This window comes from Lissotriton vulgaris, chromosome 3_1 (assembly GCF_964263255.1).
Source record: "Lissotriton vulgaris chromosome 3_1, aLisVul1.2, whole genome shotgun sequence".
NCBI classification, from domain to species: domain Eukaryota; kingdom Metazoa; phylum Chordata; class Amphibia; order Caudata; family Salamandridae; genus Lissotriton; species Lissotriton vulgaris.
In genome coordinates, this window is record NC_141689.1 from 1,562,776,809 (window position 1) to 1,562,793,335 (window position 16,527).

Below are 16,527 nucleotides of genomic sequence, written 5' to 3' on the forward strand. Positions count from 1 at the left end.
TTTAACGTGCGTGTGTGTAGGCTGGCTGCTTCGGTGCCAGAGGGGGCGGGCGCCCAAACTACATTTATTCAGCTTGGTTGGTATCCATATTAGGTTAAGTGGCAAGTGGAAATTTAAATTTGGAAAGCGTGAACAATGCATGTTTCAAGGATCGTGCTGCTGGCTCAGTTAAGTAACATTGTGGTGCCCGGCCCCCTGTTTCAAGGATTCGATTCCGGATGGGCCCATTTGGCTGCTAGGAGAATCTAAAATTAACATGGTTTTCTTGGTATGTATTTGGTTTATTCAGAAAATGCACCACTTAATTTTTACTGCGAGTCTTCCCCTTTATTGCAAACGGAGATCGTTTCCCTATACCGGCACATTTGAAGGTTTTTTAACTCCACGCTTCTTTCATGTGCAGTTCAAAAAACGACTGAAAAACTCACAAACGAGGCCACATGAGCCTTCGCAGCAGAAGGGAAAGATAGTGGCAGGGGAAGACGGGCTCAAACCAGCGGGCGTTTTTGTCTTTCATGCTTTGGTGCCTACAACTGATGTGTAATGGGGCTCAATTATGATAGGCATTACTTAATTGAGTTGTCATCGTTACACTTGTTAGCAGTGGACACTGGTTGCTCCTCATTAGTCCCAGTTTAACACTCAAATATAGCAATCAGCAACAGAAAGGTGGCCACTCATAAAAGCTTCATAAAAGGGCCTGTTACTGTGTGGTAATACGTGCTGTGGCGCCGAATGCCGCCTACTAGACATGGAGGAGAGGTGGGAGTGCTCCCATCTCCTCCCTGAGTTGGGGCAGAGCCAGATTCGCGAGGGAAGTCCCAGATAATGTCCCAGGGTCTGACCTGTGTGACATGGCAATCAGAGGCTGGAGACGCTGCTTTGGGGGTGGACCAAACACTTTTTAGAGTCAGCATTATTGAAGTATTAAGTGCTATTTATCCTACTGTACACCCCAGGTAAATTCTGTTGAGATTCTGCTTTGAGTTTGACCAAACGTTTGTAGCTTCAGCAGTCACTATGTAACCTTGAATGCGCGATTACGCTCAACATGGCAGATGTAGACAAGCGCACCTGGGAGGAAGACATTTGTTGTACACCTGCTGGGTGGCCGGGGACATGGTAGGCAGGAACAAGATTAGCCCATTGTATACTGGAATGGTGGATTACTTTACATAATGTAATCTCTGGCACTGTTGCAGTGAAGTGGCTTGGAAACTGCAAAGCAAGTTTAATTTCAAAAGGGGTTCACGTGGTTCACCTTTTTTAATAGCCTGCCTCTGTAATTACTGATGAGCAGTATGTATGCCCATAGTAGGTTACCATTGGGCAGCTGGTTCCCTTGTAGATACACAATGTGCATTTGCGTGAACGTCAAGGCGTGAATGTTACTGTGTGTTACCACGTAGGCGGCAACAGGTGTTTTTGTTACCATGTAAGGGTTACCACTTAGGTGTTAACAAGTATTTGTGCGGTGTGACTGCTATACTGCATGGAGGTGGCTGCAGTGATGATACCACATGGCCTTTAGGGGGTATTACCAGGTAGGTGTAACGCATGGGTGTTACCAAGTCTTACAGCATGTGTGCTACAGCGGGGGGGGGTTAGCACAATTGATCATGTCCGTCTTGGCATGACTACATCGCATGATACGCAGGAGTAAGGCAGGAGATCACTTAATCTCCCCTTGCTGAAACACATACAAATGTGTCCTCATGTTATGCGATTGGGATAGGTTATGGGCTCGCAACATCATGTCTTATTTCAACTATGCTGGATTTACAACGTTCCGAGTCCCTTAGCTTCAGGTCAACCTGCCCTGAAATGAGCCGACGCACTATTACACTAATTGTAAGCGCTCTCATTTGAAAGTATGACGCCAATGTTGCTCATGTAAGGAAAATGGTACTGGGCTTAGCGCTATCGAAGTCTCTCTACAAATCTGATGTCAAATGTCCCTAGTGTAATGCAAATTATGCTAGGCTTGGCACTTTTTTGGTTGGAATTGGGATTGCAATATTCCTCATTCAATGCAATAGATACAATGGAACGCGTAGCGCTCTCAAAGTGTCTGAAAAAACGATTTCAATGTTCTTCAGGTAAATGGAACTGATTCGATGAAAGGCGATCTTAATTGGAAGCTTTTCTTTAATGTTCCTCACTTGATGTAACTGGTGCTTATGTGCTATGCAAGGCGCTATCATTGAAAATCTGATTTCAATGTTCCCTAGGTAATGCATCTGGTACCATGCTAGGCACAACTAATTGGAAATATGAATTCAACGCTCCTCACTGGATGTAACTGGGACTATGCTAGGCGCGCTCATCGAAAGTCTGATTTCAAGGTTCCTTATGTAACGCAACTGGTGTTGGCTAGGCGCTCTTAGTTGGAACTTTGAGTGCAATATCCCTCACTTAATTCAACTGGTGCAATTGAGGCTATGCAAAGCGCCTGTGCCAAGCGGTTAGAAGTGAAAGTCTGATGCGATTACGGTTTGTGTCACATCACCGCAATGTTCCACACTTGATGGGCCGAGTACAAGGTATGCTGAGCCTGTTCTGTGACGAAAGTCATTGATTACATTCCTCTCTTGTCAGACACTGTGGGTTAGCCATGGGCATCTCACTTGATTGGCTACACTTCTCATAAGGGTCCAAGATGGGGGATGGCACTTGCCCTTCTCCTTCAGAGGCTTCTTTCATTGGGTCATATCAATGGCTTTGACACAGGTGTTGCAAAAAAATCTTTTAATCTCTTGCAAAATATACTCAGAGGTCCCCATGTTTGCAACTGGTGCTATGCTAGGCACCCTTACTGTAAGCCTAATTTCAATGCTCCTCAGGTAACGCAGTCATTGCTATGCTAAGCGTTCGCAGTTGAACGTCTGAGGGGAATGCAACTGGTGGTAATCTAGAGACATTCATTGATTATCGGCTTTTCAATGATCTTTATTTCATACAACTGATGCTGTCATAGGCTCTCACAATAGTAGTTCGGGGCAAGGACCTGTAACAGTTACATTGAATTTTGTCCGGTTCACAAGGAACCCAAGGTATATATTCAGCATATTACCAGTTACTCTTATGGTTGCCACAATGAACATAACCCTCGCTGAAGTGAACACCGCTTCACTTGCTAAAAGAATGATGACAACCAAATGGGCTCGCCAGAATCCCCATTCCACATTTTGTGGCATGACTTACTAAGGGTGGTATGCTTAGCATGTTACAGCAATGTAATACAAGGTGAGGTCACGTGAGTACATTATCAACACGTAGGGTGTCAAATGCAGTACATCCCAGGCATGTACATTTTGGGCAAAGAGACAGGTTTAGTATCAGCCAGTATCGATGCAGCCTTTGGCTGGCATATTAGATATCGGGGTGATGTCGGAACAGTACCTATGCACCCTAGGCTGGGGGTGTGAATGAAAAGAGGGGGTCAGTCTCATGAAGTAGGGCTGGCGGGAAACAGCCTTAATAACGAAGATTGAAAAACGACTGACCTGAACAACGATTCCTAAACAACGACCAATCTGTTAACCACGACACCCTTAAATACGATTAACACGAACGACGACTCTCATAAACAACTAAAAAAACGACCTTGTGACTGGCCAATAGATGGCGCTATTGTAATTACAATGAAAAAGCGTATATCTATAGCTCCCAAAATACAATACTTGCGCCAAGAAATTATAATAAAGACTTTAGGAAAAATAGGTTCTGCCTCCCCGATTGGTTTGCCCTCTGCTCCTCCCTAAAGAAGAAAGGTAGGTCTTCAAAGAAGGCAACTTCCAACCCCAGGAAGCTTATTGAGGCGGCTAAAAAAAATGATTTCACCTGGTTTCCACTGCACTGCTGGCCACGGTACAGATGGACATGCGGAATTTACAGCCTTATTCATGAAGGCTAAATCGGCTCGCAAAGGGCCGGATTCTGAGAATCCGGCCCTTTGCGAGAGCGATTTTTGCATTTGGGATTCAGCATCCGAAATGTAAAAATCGCTAATTGCGATCTCGCAATTTTGCGAGGAATGACATTTAAGGAATCTCTATTTGAGATTCCTTAAATGCAATTCAACATCCTATTTCTTTTGGCCCATAGGAATGCATGGGGAGTTTTTCCTTATTTACGATTAGCAATTTGCTAATCGCAAATCGCAAATAAAGAATGTGTAGGATTCGCAAAAAATATTGCGATTCCTACATGAATCCCGTTTTGCGAGTCCTTAATAGCGATTCGCTATGAATCGCTATTAGGGCCTCGCAAAACGGGAGAATGATGAATCTGGCGGATAAAGAGCAAAAATGGAAGGAGAGGAGTCTCGAATGTAAATATAAAATGTGCCACACACTTTTAACCTTTGTTTATTGATAGTATAAACCAGGGGCATCTGCATAAATAAACTCCAAAGGGCGGCCTGTGGGATGTGCAGAAAGGCAGCTCCACGTTGTTGCACCACTGCTTTTATGTTAACTTAGTCCTTAAAGTCATCGTTGGATAATATGTTTCTTTTATTTACTTGACTTACTCAAACGATCTTATATATTCGCCTTGACTATATTGTACAAAATGCGTGAGGTTTGATCCAGTGAGGGATATGAGGTTTCACCCTTATACAAGGTGGCGCAATAAGTGGTTCTCCTTCAAATAACATATCGATCTGGCTCAATTTGCCATATTTAGGCCGCTTGAGCTCTGCACCAAATTTCTGACACTAATTGTGTTTTAATATATGGTGTTATTTAGCTTTGTTTAGCGCCGAGGGCTGCCTGCGTGATGTATTGTTGCTGAGACGGGAATGAGGCCTGCTCGGTTTTGAGAAAGTTTAACGTTACAAATGCCTCAGGAGTTACTGCTTTAGGGAGACAGGCGGCTGCTCCCTGGGGAGGACGCACCTTGCCAGGGGATATTTAAACATCGGTCAGTAACGCGGCCCTGAGGGCGCTGCTGCCTCAATTGATTATTATCTGCAAAAAATGATTTCACCAGGTTTCCGCTGCCCTGCGGGCCACGGTACAGATGGTCTCCGGATTCAGATCAGAGAGGATTTGACTACATATCCGTCATTATGTGTGTATTATACGTGCTGCTGCAAATAAAGATCCTCTAAACGTGGTAGTAGGGAAGCTGCAAGAAAACATGGACGGGCGGAATTTAAAGAGGAAAATGGAAGGAGAGTGTTGTGAAGTCAGCACACCAGTAGTTGGGAGTGGGCGGAGCTAGGGGGCCAGAGGAAGAGGAGGAGCAGACACAGGAAAGGGTCAGTTAGAGTAGGGACAGGGTCGAGACAAGTCGTATGAAATAAAGCTCTGAGAGATAAGAACCTGTGTCTGTGGTTCTTTGTAGCAGGATGCTACAACTGGCGACGAGGGTGGGATGGGCAAGCCCCCTGCGTGCAGAACCCCAAGAAGACACCCTGTCCCCTGCAGCGTCAAAAAGAGAAGGTCTGCTGTTGTATGTGATGCTCTTTGAAGACAACAAGGGTTCCCTGTATGAAAATTAACAATCAACCCCTAGGTCAGGGAATAAATCAATGGAGAAAACTACCTAGGCAGTAATTCTGAATTTAAACACATAATACAGAAAGGACCAAGACTGAGAGTGAACAGCTTCCAATTAAAAACATAAGTTTATTACAGTCACATAAACAATAGCTAAAAAGTACATTTCATAAAAAGTTGAATTTACATCAATCATAACATAAAAATTCTTGAACATAGATGAGTGAGTTGTGTGTCGACGCGTTTCGGCGGCCAGCGCCTTTCTCAAGACAATTTTACAACTATCTGAAAATAAAATGATGTATAGTATTAATTAAATCATTCTTAGTTATTACATTAATATGTTATTCTATACATATTATATAAAAATAACAGAAACACTGTTCAAAAGTCTCAGGTCCTAAATCTATCCACAACACAGTTGATAATTTAGAAAAATTGTGAAGCATAAATTCATATATCATGACCTCTATTATAGCCTGCTACTTTTTTGTATAGATACTGGCCACAGTCTCTAGATGTGATGACTTGTGGGTTATTGGTCTCATTGTTTTGTTCCTCAGGGTTTGATCATCATGATTATACAATAAATCATTTCTGACAATTACTAATCTGTAACAAAAAAATATATATCAGCCTACGTGTCAGATAAGAAGAGTATTCATCACTAGCCTCAACAATTGATCCTATATGATTTTAAGAACATCATGCATAGTATGACAGATATGATTAAATTTCTGATAAATAAAACATGAACAAGTCTGATTACATTATGATATTTCATGATCCATTATACAGTCACCAATGTATAGCAGTGATTGAAAGGCGATGATCAAAGCTAACGTTAGATCTTAAATAGTAAGAATAGAGATAAGAATATAATTCAGAGAAAAGCAGATAAAGGATTGAATGGAGATAACAAGAAAGGAAAAAACTGAATCTCATAGTTTTTTATTCTGCATTAAAACGCTTTTGTATTTTCTACTAATTATTATTGGAGACTTAATAAGTTATTATTATTGGAGTCTTAATCAGTTATATCACATGGATATTTCTGTTCTTACTAGAGTATCTGAAAAGCAGAATGGTTTTCATATTTATGAATATCTATATATATATATGTAGATGATCTCCTTGTAATTACGATAGGATTATCGCTAACGGATGTCATTCTGTTCATGCATCTAATTTACACTTACCACAGGTAAGGAAAGACTTCGAAAATAAGTGATGATTTTGACGTTAGAGCGATTTCATCTACTATTCTGAACCGGAACACATGTGATACAAAACTAATTCTGTAATGTTGATGACTACAAATAGAAAACACAATTAGTGTTGCAGGTATACATGAATATAATAAATGCAATCATTTCTAAAGATAGATAATTTAGTTGTAAAGAGGGCAACTAACCTATTTTGTAGACTTGTCAGTTCTTGTGATCTTACTACTTAATAGATAGATATTTCAATCTGTTTTTCTTGGATAAATAACTGCCTGGATAGTAATGAGAGATACACCGTTTAGGATATGCTTTGATGTAGGCTATGTCTGATAGATATAAGGGCTATGCCAAAGATAAATATACTTAATTGCTCGTCTTACCCAAATGAGAGCTTAAAAAAGTGTCGCCTCCACACTATGAATATATGCTAATTAGGTCTCAAAGTCTGAGATGCCGGCGGTATCTGGTGACTGAAACAAATAAAGAACGGAAATATCAGTACGGGGAATCTGTCTTATTAACTGTAAACGACAGGTATTCTTTAAATTGCCCTATTGCATGCTTACCGTGCTTATTGGCAATTAGTGACCGTCACTGATAGGGGGTCAGAAGCTGATTGGTACTTGCTGTGTATGTGATGGCCATACATACAGATACGTATAATTCCTTAAAGGACAAGAACAATGCTTGTTATAGTCTGGGACAAGGATATATCTTAGACGGAGTCTGGTCTAACAGTTAAGCTAGCAAGTACTCAGAACATACCGATGTTGATGGCTTGTAACTTCTCTGCAAGATGGCGAGATGAAGTTCGAGCGTGTAGATGCAATTGATGCAGCTTTCCAGATTCCTGCAGGGCAACATCAATTCCTCAGTTATAGTGAGGCCATGTGATTTCTATTGCTAACGCGTACTAATCTCTATCTACCGATGGCATACCTTTTGATTCTGGAGTCGAAGTGGCGTGGAGGCGAACGTCTGCTTCGGGCGTGGTCCCGGGATGAAATGAAAGAGAGGTTCAGCGCGCTCGTATTTATGTGAACACCGCTGCCGCTAATTGGGCTAATCCTGACTTAATTAGTACATGGAACGCGAGGAGAGACTATGATCGACTCGTAAGGGACAAATGTGTACACGCTGCTGTGAAAAGTAAAACCACGCCTGACTTTACTTATGTTGATAGAACTAGATGACAGACTGAAGTCCACTAATACGGACTATTGCTGTTTAGACATAATGACAGTCTAAACTGCTAGATATTAATTTTACTCGCTAGTATGTATCTAACAAATAAATGAACTAAAATGAAATACAAATGAAAGAATTATCGATACAGTAAACAAAAGCTATCTTACTAGGTAATTTGAACGGAGCACAGGAGGGATTAGTCTTCTGTTCTCCTATAGTTTTATATTTAAAAGATTGCGTTCTCCCACGGGATTTCACTATTCAATCCCTCACGGAATGTGTTGAGAGAAAAAATCCAGAAGACTTCGCGTTTTTTGCGTATTGCCTCACCTCCTTTGTCATCAGCAATGTTAATTTTTTCTAATATGCGCCAAGTAAAATCATTCGGACCATGGCCATGATCTAAGAAATGTTTCACAATAGGTGCAGTCATTTTTTTAGTTTTGACTGCTGAACGATGTTCTGTCAGTCTTGTCTGTATTGCACGAGATGTTTCACCTACATATCCTTGAGAGCATGGGCATTTCAAGAGATATATGACGTTAGAGGTTCTACAGTTGTACATCTCTTTGGCATTGGCTGTATATCCGTTATGTGTGAAGGTAACTCCTGTGTATATGTTTACACAGGATTTGCAACTTGAACAAGGAAAGGTACCTTTCACAGGGTTGTCTCCAGTAAGGGATTTCTGCGCCATATGAAGAGAGTCAGCAGGCCTTTTAATTCTGGAGTGAACAATATGATCTTTGATATTTTTGTTACGCCTATGGGCAAAAAGAGGTTTTTCAAGTTTGATAGCTCCATTGCTGTTCAAGATATGCCAAGAGGAGTTAATGACCTGTTTGACTTTCGCGTTGACTGTTGAATGACGTGTGATGCAGACTAATTTGTTCGCTTCTGTCTTAGATTTGCTTTTCAGCAGACAATCTCTGTCATAGTACCGTGCTCTTTTGTAGGAATCTCGCACTAGTCTGTGAGGGTAGCCACGGTCTAGGAATTTTTGTCTCATCCCTGCTGCCTGTCTATCAAAGTCTACAAGGCTGGTACAATTTCTCCTTACTCTCAGAAATTGAGAGAACGGGATGCTTTGTCTCTGATTCCTTGGATGGAAACTTCGGAAGTGCAGGAGGGTATTCCTGGCTGTCGGTTTTATAAAAAGATCTACTTTCAGTTTTCCTTCTTCATGGAGAATCCAGATATCTAAGAATTCCAACTTCTCCGAACTAATGTGGGAGGTAAATTTAAGATTGGGGTCGCATGTATTAAGCCATGCTAAGAAATCATCCAGCGTTTTAATGCAGAATAAAAAACTATGAGATTCAGTTTTTTCCTTTCTTATTATCTCCATTCAATCCTTTATCTGCTTTTCTCTGAATTATATTCTTATCTCTATTCTTACTATTTAAGATCTAACGTTAGCTTTGATCATCGCCTTTCAATCACTGCTATACATTGGTGACTGTATAATGGATCATGAAATATCATAATGTAATCAGACTTGTTCATGTTTTATTTATCAGAAATTTAATCATATCTGTCATACTATGCATGATGTTCTTAAAATCATATAGGATCAATTGTTGAGGCTAGTGATGAATACTCTTCTTATCTGACACGTAGGCTGATATATATTTTTTTGTTACAGATTAGTAATTGTCAGAAATGATTTATTGTATAATCATGATGATCAAACCCTGAGGAACAAAACAATGAGACCAATAACCCACAAGTCATCACATCTAGAGACTGTGGCCAGTATCTATACAAAACAGTAGCAGGCTATAATAGAGGTCATGATATATGAATTTATGCTTCACAATTTTTCTAAATTATCAACTGTGTTGTGGATAGATTTAGGACCTGAGACTTTTGAACAGTGTTTCTGTTATTTTTATATAATATGTATAGAATAACATATTAATGTAATAACTAAGAATGATTTAATTAATACTATACATCATTTTATTTTCAGATAGTTGTAAAATTGTCTTGAGAAAGGCCCTGGCCGCCGAAACGCGTCGACACACAACTCACTCATCTATGTTCAAGAATTTTTATGTTATGATTGATGTAAATTCAACTTTTTATGAAATGTACTTTTTAGCTATTGTTTATGTGACTGTAATAAACTTATGTTTTTAATTGGAAGCTGTTCACTCTCAGTCTTGGTCCTTTCTGTATTATGTGTTTAAATTCAGAATTACTGCCTAGGTAGTTTTCTCCATTGTTGTATGTGATGCTGCCAGCCAAGGGAGAGATAAATAGTAGGTGACCCTGCCCCTCCTGTAATTGTGGGAGCCCAGAGGGAGCCGCTACCACGAGCGCTGAAGCGCTCGAAGAAAGAAGAAGCCTTCGCGCCGAAAACGCGAGCTCCGCCTGATGCGTGAGCTTTGGCACGCTGTCGGCACCGGAGAGCAGGAACTCCGAAAGTGAGTTGGGACTCGGGAGGCTACCTCAACCCAACCTGAAGACTGTAGTGGCCAGAGAAGAGTGAATCCTGGGGTGGATCGCCCCACGAAGGTCTACTGTTAAGCGCTGCTGAGCGCGCTGAAATTTGAGCCCGGGTGAGGTCCGACGTTGGAAAACCTCACCCCCGATGCGTGAGCTTTGGCAGGGCCCCGCTGAAGGAGCGCGAAGACCCTGCAAAGTAAGGCGGGAGCCCACCCCTGTCCTACCTGATGTGAGGAGATCCTGAGCGCTGCGAGGAACAAAGATCCCAGCATCCGGCGTGGACCTCATGTGCCCGGTGAGTGCCTGAAGCCTGCCGGTATCAGATTGCTGAAAGTCAATAGAGGGATCCAAATCTCGGGAGACACGAGATTTCAAGCCCGGCGGCCATCTTTAAGCCAGGCAGCCACGGACATCCCCTGTGTGAGAACTAGAAGCGGCCATATTGGAGTCAGGCAAGCAGTGTCTGGAAACAAGCATTGATATAGACAAACAAACAAGCACTGGCGAAGGCCAAACAAGCATTGGTAAAGGGAAGTCAACAAGCATTGGTGCCTGCAAGGACAAGTATTGGCCAAGAGTGAACAAGCAGTGATACATGCGAGTAGACAAACATTGTTACGTGCAAATCAACAAGCATTGACACATGTAAATCAACAAACGTTGGACAAACGGAAACAAGCACTGGCGATGACCAAACAAACACTGGCGAAGACAAGTAAACAAGCACTGGTGCATGCAAACAATCACGCGTTGGTACGTGCAAGTCAACAAGCCTTGGTGTGTGCAACTAAACAAGCGCTGATAAATGCAAAGCAGTAAGCGGGGACAACGGCACGTGGACAACACTGCACAAGTCTTGGCAATCAAACAGAATAAGCACATGCTAACACGAGAGTGTATCAATCAACAAGCACGAGCAACCACAAGAGTGACTCAACGAACAAGCATTGACAAAACAAAGATCAGCACGGGTGGAAACGCGAACAGTGAGATACGCAAGCGAATGTGCAGTGGCGAATGTCATGAAGTAACGCGCGTCCATCAAATAGAGGAAGCAACAAACAAGCATAAACAAGGACAAAGCATAAGTAATTACAACGGAATCAGCAACGAGCACGAGCCAATGCATGTGTGGGGTAGCCAATGAACACACACAACAAGCAAGTGAAATCCAACATTGTCACCAACCATGGACAAGTTCAGGGGTGCAATGTTGACCGAACGCGAGTGCACTGAAGGAAGGACTAGTGAGCAAGCTCAAGCTAGAACACAAACTGAAGCACCTGAAACCCGAGGAAAAGTGGACAGCACAATGCCCCGCGTCTACGACCGATCAGGACCTCCTTCTCTCAGGGCGGGAGGAGACATAACTCAATGTTTCAATCCACATCTTGAAGTATCGCCCCCAGTGGCACGGAGCGACGATTGGATTCAGGGCCTCAAACGGCACTGGTGGCTGGAAGCATTGGACGATTTCTTGAAAGCCAACGGTGAGCAAAGAGAAAGAAAATGTCTAGTGTTACTCCTCCATCTGGTGGGTCCCGGGGGCCGATGCCCAATTAGAACATTTTCCAAGGAAGAAGCAGACACTTATGATAGACTCCAAGAGGAACTCTATGCCCATCTCAATGCACAGGCAGAGGTGGATCATAATCGCATGGTCTTCAACACAGCACGGCAGGAACCAGGCGAACCATTGCCGCATTTCATCATTCGGTTGCAAAGTCTGGTTCAAGGCTGCCATTTCAACACGTTTACGAATGAGGATGCTGTTCGGCTCCGAATAATTGAAGGCTGTGAAAACCCCGAAACAAGACACAAAATACTGAGAGGACATTGGTCGCTAAAAGAAATCATCAAGAAAGCTGAAATTGGGATGCAAGTCCAAACAAGAGGCAAATTGAGGGATGTGCATCTGAGTACAAAACTTCGAAATACCTGGGAAGAGAGAACCCAGAATTCCAACAAACACAAAAAGAGAGAGAGAGAGGGCAGACCAGAGAAAAGACAAAAAAGACAGCGGAGGAGGCACAGTGACAAGGAATACTCAGAGTCAGATTACTCAGCGTCCGGCCACTCAGAGAGAACCAAAGAATACTCAGAGTCAACCATCCAAAGAACAACTCCCCGGAATCATCCATCCTCCAGGAGTCCCTCAAGAAGTCAGTCACCGCATAACACACGTTACTCTGATAAAGAGGGAGCGTCCAGTGGGACAGATTGCACTCCTGGACAAAACGACATTCTGCACAACCAGTGGGGGAGAAAGACAAACCATAGAAGAAGGAGCTGCAGTGATCAACACAGGAAATCGACGCCGGAACATCAATCACCAAGGGGCGAAGATGAGTCCGAGGAAACAGCTGGCAGGAGGATGCACCACCAACAGATCAGAGACACTAGATCACCAAACAATTGGGGAGGAGACCCAGATCACACAAGACGGACTGGTCCCGCACAACAACAACAACAAGCAAGAAAAGATCCATGCAGTCATGGGCCTCAAAGCATCCCTGGGCCCCGCGACAACGTAGAAACAGAGCGTGGATGGGTAACATCAGGCGAGAAGAACGAAGAGGCAAACGCCGGGGATCAAGCACAAAGAACAAGCACGGAATCTTCAAACAATCTCCCAAATGAGACAACATTGAAGATGTTACGACAAAGACACACGGAGAAGCTTTGCAAAGACAATTCCGAGACGGAAAGCAGCTCGTCACGGACTACCCGGTTCCGAAGACCACCTGGTAAGACATTCCCAAAGGAACACTCACAGAGGAGACTAACGGAGCACCCCTCTGATTCAGAGAGCATGTCGGTCCGATCCTTTGAGTCGGGAGAATCGTGGTCCCGACAACGACCACACGCAACATTCTTAAAGAAACATTCTCAGCGGGAAGTGAGGGAGAACCCCTCTGACTCAGATAGCATCTCGGTCCGATCCGTTGAGTCGACAGAGTCGTGGTCCCGACAACGGCCATGGCGCCAAGCACCTGAACACATCAGCGAACCAAGGGACACTTTTCCCGTCAAGAGCAACGTGTCTAACACCAATGTCAATGCACACTCGATCACTCCACCAGACAACCTGCCACATCGAGCACAGGTGCATTGCGACGCAAAGACTACACCGTCACCCCGGGTAGGGGCAGCAAGGTTGACTCGAAGGTCCTGGTCCTGGTCCTACAAAATGGAAACAGATATCGTGGCCAGTAGCACTCAAATAAAGACGGACCAACCAGTCGATCTGCAAAGGAAGTCGGACACGCCAGGAGAGCCAAGTCATCATCGGATAAGAACGAAACACACAACTACCCAGCCGGTTCCAAGGCTTGCCTGGTCTAGGCGCGAGCAGGAGTGGGAGAAGCAACCCGAGGCAACCAATCAATCTCCGAGTCATACCAAGATGGCCTCCCCAGGTCATACCCCTCCGGCTGGCATCCCAGACTCGAAGCAGGAAGACAGTGTTGGTCTCGACCTGACAAGGCAAAATGAAGCAAAAATACAGGCAGATACTTGGAAGGGAACTAGAGTAACATCCCCGTGGAAAAGAGGCCGAGCGTCACGTGAGCAAGAGTCACGATGGAGGACAGACTGCCGATATCAAACTGAGCTCACCATAGGCACCTCAGACACTCAAGGCCCCATCCCTCCAGACATCAGCACCAGAGCTTGTCTATTCAAAGACGAACCATTGGCGAACACTCATCACGACATACGTCCACCCCAGAGACTGATAGTGGAGATGGACTGAGAAGTCAGTATGTTTGTTTGTTTTGTTACAAAGGGGGGAGATGTTGTGAAGTCAGCACACCAGTAGTTGGGAGTGGGCGGAGCTAGGGGGCCAGAGGAAGAGGAGGAGCAGACACAGGAAAGGGTCAGTTAGAGTAGGGACAGGGTCGAGACAAGTCGTATGAAATAAAGCTCTGAGAGATAAGAACCTGTGTCTGTGGTTCTTTGTAGCAGGATGCTACAGAGAGGAGTCTCGAATGTAAATTTAAAATGTGCCACATACTTTTAACCTTTGTTTATTGATAGTATAAAAACAGTTGTTTTTTCATGTTTCAAAGATGCATATTTTAAAGAAAAAAGTGGTGTTATTGGGTAATGAGCAAATAGAATTTTTTTCGAGGTTCAGGAACTCGTTGTTAACAATTTAGTGGTTTGGCATTGCTCGTGGTTTAGCCTTCGTTGTTAAGGAATTCGTTGTTTAGGAAGTAGTTGTATAATCATACATCCAGGGCTGGCATGTGTACTTTATCTTTCATCGGAAAGCCAAAAAACACTAATCATTTGTGTTTGTTTTCATTTATGTATGACCGGATCCATGGCGGATACCTGGGAAGTGCTCCATACCGCAACAACTGCAAGAGGTGGACAGCCAAGGGGACCGGTGGATCCGGAATGTGAGTGGCAAGCGACGACATCGAGTGTGATGGGCGATCAATCAAGGGCTCAAGAGGTGCCAGCACTGTGTTGGTTGTTTATAGGTGTGTTAACCAGTATTCTACCTTTACGGCACCTGTGCTGGCGGGTGCCACCGTAGTGTGGACACTGTGATGCTTAGGATATTCCGTAGTGGAGCATAGTGGTCCAGTGTAGGTCATTCACGGACTTCATGATATGCTTAAGGGAGACCTTGGGGCCTGTGGTTCCCTGGGTAACCTTCCAATTACACCAACAATGAGTGTCAGTATCTGGGAGGACGTGTCTTATCGGGCACAGCGTGATACCATCAATTGAGCCCAGTTAGTAGCCCCATGGCAGTAGGGTGGTGTGTAGGTAAGTTACCAATTTGTTGTGCCAGCCATAGTAATGTAGCAGTACGCTGCTTCACAGGGGTGTGCCTTGCCAGCTTGGCCAAACCCAGGAGTAATAGGCGTATGCAACACCTCAGCACCCCTTGTCGGGAAACAGTATTCTGCCTTTACAGCACGGAGCTTCCAGTTGCTATTGTAGCAGACACTGCGTGGTGGGGATATTCCATAGTAAGGATGTAGGCCAGGGGTCTCCAAAAGGTCGATCGCGAGCTACCGGTAGCTCGCCGACCCACTTAGAGTAGCTCGCGCTGCTATTTAATTATTGCAACATCATTTACAAATTTATTTTGTATCCAGTTGTTTTCTTTAAAAACTATCAACCCTTTTTCACAACAAATCCGCCCTTGCCTGTCCTCACACAAACCAGCTGCTCTGATTGGCTGTAGTCGTGAGTTTAGCTGGGACGGGGCAGGCTGAAGAACGTGACGTTTTTCCTCCTAGTTGTCTCGTGCCACCTGCCTTTTCCAGGCTGGCATCGCGCTTCGGATCATCTTCAATTCTCTTGGGCCTCCCGGAGCAGCTCTGAGGTAAGAGGGGCCCCTGACCCTGAATGAGCCGAGTCGCCATGCCTTTTGATTTTAGCGTTGTCTGCCACTGCACTTTAGATCTGCCTTCAGTAATAAAGTGCAGTGGCAGACAACGTTAAAATTAAAAGTCCTTTCTGGTACTGGGGCCGGGCCGATGTTGTGGTGGCAGTGGATGTAAATGTAAATGCAGGGTTCTTGTTGCCTGAAGAACGTTATGTTTTTCCTCAAAGTCACGTGCCACATGCATTTTCCAGGCTGGCAAGGCACTTCGGATCATCTTCCATTTTTGGGCATCCCGGAGCAGCTGTGAGGGAAGAGGGACCCAGGACCCTAAATGCGCCGAGTTGCTGTCTAAAAAGTATTCACTGCTTGGAAGGCCTTTTGATTTTAGCGTTGTCTGCCACTGCACTTTAGAATTAGATGTGCCTCCTTCAGTAATAAAGCGCAGTGGCAGACAACGTTAACATTAAAAGTTCTTTCAGGCACTGAGCCGATATCACGGTGGGAGTCGATGTTAAAAATCTAAGATTCTTGTCTGCACTAATCCGCTTTCACTGACTTTACCACACTTTCAATTGCCTTTACGTAGTAGTCAGTGAAAGCGGATTATTCTGTGAAAGTGCATGCAAGTGCCTTTGATTTAAACATCGGCTGTCACCGTGCTTTACATATGTATTAGGAATAAAGTGCGGTGGCAGCCAACATTAACATCAAAGGTCCTTGCAGGCACTCTACCACTGTGGCAGCCAATTCAAGTGCTCGCCTGCACCGAACACCTTAAAATTCATGCAAAGGCAAATATATAGCG